Consider the following 4513-nt stretch of genomic DNA (forward strand, 5'->3'; position numbering starts at 1 on the left):
GCCGTCGAGTCGTTGTACGTTTGGTGTCCAGCGTGTCGGCGGCGAGTAGCGGACACGTCGTTCACGACTTCGGTCTTTCGCAGTCGACGCGAACTTGCGGAGAGTCGTGGTGCCTCACGTTTTCGGCAGAAACCGCGGCGGAATTTTCCCGTGCGTGCGCGCACGACCTCGGTGCTGTGCCGTCAGCGTAGTGTTGCACAAACTCGTGCCTACCCAAGGTGCGGTACGTTTGCGGCCGTATCCTCGGTGGGAATTTCGTGAGTAGGGTCGCAATTCTACGACCTCGGCGGGTTTGAGAGCGACGTAGACTTGTGGCACGCTCAACATGCCACACGTTTCGGGCACACCCGCGGTGAAATTTTCTCGAGTACGCTCGTATTAGGGCCCAAGGAGGTCTGGTACTTATCGCTGCTATTATGTGGGGGTTCTCGTGAGCGGCGTACGCGAAAGCGACCGGGTGTCTGATATGCGGCGGGCTTCGGCCTCGTCAAGCGTGTCCTCGGGTCTGCTCCAGGGGAATCCACGGCAGTCGTCTGCAGCCTCATCCGCTTGATGCGTTAGGGCTGGTTGTCGGACGGTGCCGTTTTACCACGATATCGAGGTGTGTTCCGTGTCGTCCTCGGGCGATTCAGATGCGAAAGCGCCGAAGACGCGGGCGTGACCCGTCGTCTGGCGGCTTTGCAGTCTCGGCTCCGTTGCTAGTTCCGGCCGGTCCACCGACAGTGCAGCGGGCTTGGGCAACCCGCACGGCGCGACCGAGTCGATGCAACGAAAAAGAGCGAGCATGAACGTGCTTCTTGCCGCACGGCTCCCACTCGTCTTTCGGGAAGGTTGTGCCGTAGCGAGCTCGAACGCCGTCATCTCGGAGTGCAAAATAAGCGTGTTGGGCGCCTGAAGGTGGCCTCCGCCGCACACAGACTGCGTCCGGCCCGCCGAGGCGAGGACGGACGCGCAGTCGAACGATTACCTGGTTGATCCTGCCAGTAATCATATGCTTGTCTCAAAGATTAAGCCATGCATGTCTAAGTACATGCCGAAATAAGGCGAAACCGCGAATGGCTCATTAAATCAGTTATGGTTCCTTAGATCGTTTCTTCCTACTTGGATAACTGTGGCAATTCTAGAGCTAATACATGCAGTGAGCCTGGAGCCCTTTGGGTAACGGGTGCTTTTATTAGACCAAGATCGATCGGGTTTCGGCCCGTATTGTGTGGTGACTCTGGATAACTTTGTGCTGATCGCATGGCCACGAGCCGGCGACGTTTCTTTCAAGTGTCTGCCTTATCAACTTTCGATGGTAGGTTACTTGCTTACCATGGTTGTTACGGGTAACGGAGAATCAGGGTTCGATTCCGGAGAGGGAGCCTGAGAAACGGCTACCACATCCAAGGAAGGCAGCAGGCGCGCAAATTACCCACTCCCGGCACGGGGAGGTAGTGACGAAAAATAACAATACGGGACTCTTTTGAGGCCCCGTAATTGAAATGAGTACACTCTAAATCCTTTAACGAGGATCAATTGGAGGGCAAGTCTGGTGCCAGCAGCCGCGGTAATTCCAGCTCCAATAGCGTATACTAAAGCTGCTGCGGTTAAAAAGCTCGTAGTTGGATCTCAGTTCCAGACGAGTAGTGCATCTACCCGATGCGACGGCTCGGACTGAACATCATGCCGGTTCTTTCTTGGTGCACTTCATTGTGTGCCTCGAGATGGCCGGTGCTTTTACTTTGAAAAAATTAGAGTGCTCAACGCAGGCGAGTCGCCTGAATAAACTTGCATGGAATAATAGAACAAGACCTCGTTTCTGTTCTGTTGGTTTTTGGAATACGAGGTAATGATTAAGAGGGACGGACGGGGGCATTCGTATTGCGGCGCTAGAGGTGAAATTCTTGGACCGTCGCAAGACGAACTACTGCGAAAGCATTTGCCAAGAATGTTTTCATTGATCAAGAACGAAAGTCAGAGGTTCGAAGGCGATCAGATACCGCCCTAGTTCTGACCATAAACGATGCCAACCAGCGATCCGCCTGAGTTACTCAAATGACTCGGCGGGCAGCTTCCGGGAAACCAAAGTATTTGGGTTCCGGGGGAAGTATGGTTGCAAAGCTGAAACTTAAAGGAATTGACGGAAGGGCACCACCAGGAGTGGAGCCTGCGGCTTAATTTGACTCAACACGGGAAAACTTACCCGGCCCGGACACTGGGAGGATTGACAGATTGAGAGCTCTTTCTTGATTCGGTGGATGGTGGTGCATGGCCGTTCTTAGTTGGTGGAGCGATTTGTCTGGTTAATTCCGATAACGAACGAGACTCTAGCCTATTAAATAGGTGCGGGGTTCCCAGCACCTTACAACCTTCTTAGAGGGACAAGCGGCTCCTAGCCGCACGAAACAGAGCAATAACAGGTCTGTGATGCCCTTAGATGTCCGGGGCCGCACGCGCGCTACACTGAAGGAAGCAGCGTGTCTTTATCCCTGTCTGAAAAGACTGGGTAACCCGTGGAACTTCTTTCGTGATTGGGATAGGGGCTTGCAATTGTTCCCCTTGAACGAGGAATTCCCAGTAAGCGCGAGTCATAAGCTCGCGTTGATTACGTCCCTGCCCTTTGTACACACCGCCCGTCGCTACTACCGATTGAATGATTTAGTGAGGTCTTCGGACCGATGTCCGGCGCGGCCTTTCGGTTGCGCCGGTCTGTTGGAAAGATGACCAAACTTGATCATTTAGAGGAAGTAAAAGTCGTAACAAGGTTTCCGTAGGTGAACCTGCGGAAGGATCATTAACGGATTGTGAAGGGTGAGCGCCTCAGCTGCGTCTGCGCCCGACACTTTCTGCCGCTGACCCCGTTTGGACGCGGGGTCGGCTTTTCCCCACGGGGCTGCCTGAATGTGGAGCGGCACCCCGTGACAAATTGTTGCGCCCAGCGGACGCCAACACCGCGACCTTGGACGGTCGGCCAGGTGGCGGACGCGGGTACAAACGGCGCAACGCACTCATAGGTCGGCTTTCGACCCGCCACTGCACCGTGGCTCGAAGCGCTCGAAATGCGCGACCCGACCGCTGCGGGACCGCCTAGTACTGTAAACAGGAGCGGCGGAGCGCGAACGGCGAGTCGTGGTTACGTCGGTAGAAGGCGAGGCTGCGCGTTCCCGAAACGCCAGCCGAGTGCCCTCCCGACCGTTCGAGCGTGCAAGAACGAGACCCGACAATCGCGCGGCGACTGCCAAGTACGAGAGGAACGGCACAAGCGTCGGCGGTCGGTCAAGGAACTGGCGATGTGACGGGTCCGCTGTGCACCAGTGCATACCGTCCCGCCGTCCGCGGCAAGCGCCTCCGCGTCCTCGGGTGACGGAGGCTGCCGGTCGGTTCTTGCAGGCGAGGGATCTCGCTGGCACCGGTTCGCGTTGACGCGCGGCCGGTCATGGCACGGCGATGCGACGGCCGAGGTGCGCAGTACTCGATGGAGGAACCGCACGCTCCGATGACCGTCCCGCCCTCCGCGGCGTATGCGTACCGACCGTAATGGTTGCAGCAGCGCCGGCCGGCTTTTGAATTCGCCACACGAAACACGGTGCGAGATCGCGGTTAGGGGAGCGTCGACGTTGCCAGGCGTTTTGCTTGCTGCCGAGGGAAAGGCGGCACGGCCACGTCGCGCTCGTCGCGATTAGCGGGTCTGCGCGCTTTGGGAAGGTGCCGCAACGACTTGCCGAAAGAGGAAGCACGGAAGAACGAGGGACTTGGACGTCCCGACAATTGAACGCACTTGCGGCCAGGCCCTTGCTGGCTTCGTTCTTCCGCCTCGAGTAGGCTCGTACGCGGCTCCGGCGCCGAAAGTGGTCCTTGGCACCGACTTCGGTGGACGTGGGAAGTGCCGCGCAAGTACGGCGCGCCTGGCTCCACCTGTTGGCTAAAGTAGGCAGCCGGATCGGCATTTTGGTGTGCGGTGGCAAACCGTGGATGCGAAAAAAGCTTGTGCGATTTCGTGGAACAAAAAGCGGGGGTCCCCCTTTTTATGCGGAGGAGACCGACCCGCCCGCCGTGGTGAACCGCGACGCCACGGTAAAAACGGGAGAGGCTTGTCGATGGGACCGTGCATCCCGCGCTCCACGGAGGCCGGGAGGCGGCCGCCCGAGGAAATGTGTAGCCGTCGAGGCCCGCATCTGCGTGCACTCTTATCCAAATGGGTGTACCGCAGGCATTTTCTGGTTAGGCGGGCCAATGAGAGCGAGCACACAACGATACCTACGGGTCCGGCTTGGAGAACCGGCTTCGACGCCTCCCGAGTATTTATAGAGGGGTGGACCACGAAAGCACTCGCAAGTAGCGGAAGCGAAACGCCGTCCGAAACACACCGTTTGCTCGATTTGCGGCAGCCGAAAAAGGCGCGGCAGAGTTTTGGAGTCCAAGCGTGCGCTGAAAAGCGCCCTTCTTGGCCACTGTTTGGCCGAGTGCCAGAAACGTTTGGTTTTGACTGTACGGAATTGAACAAACACTTTTTCACGACTCTAAGCGGTGG

General features: G+C 57.4%; 2 non-coding genes across 2 annotated transcripts in view; both read left to right on the forward strand.

Annotated features, from left to right (window-relative positions):
- The first annotated feature begins 964 nt into the window (after positions 1-964).
- Positions 965-2779, forward strand: LOC142794456 (small subunit ribosomal RNA). Its single transcript, XR_012892355.1, has one exon. It is a non-coding gene; the product is annotated as a small subunit ribosomal RNA (ribosomal RNA).
- A 1719-nt stretch (positions 2780-4498) lies between these two features.
- LOC142794446 (5.8S ribosomal RNA) overlaps positions 4499-4513 on the forward strand; it is a 153-nt gene continuing 138 nt past the window's right edge. The window contains exon 1 of the ribosomal RNA XR_012892347.1: positions 4499-4513. This exon is cut by the window's right edge and continues 138 nt beyond it. This is a non-coding gene — a ribosomal RNA (5.8S ribosomal RNA).

Source organism: Rhipicephalus microplus, unplaced genomic scaffold (assembly GCF_043290135.1).
Source record: "Rhipicephalus microplus isolate Deutch F79 unplaced genomic scaffold, USDA_Rmic scaffold_428, whole genome shotgun sequence".
NCBI lineage: Eukaryota > Metazoa > Arthropoda > Arachnida > Ixodida > Ixodidae > Rhipicephalus > Rhipicephalus microplus.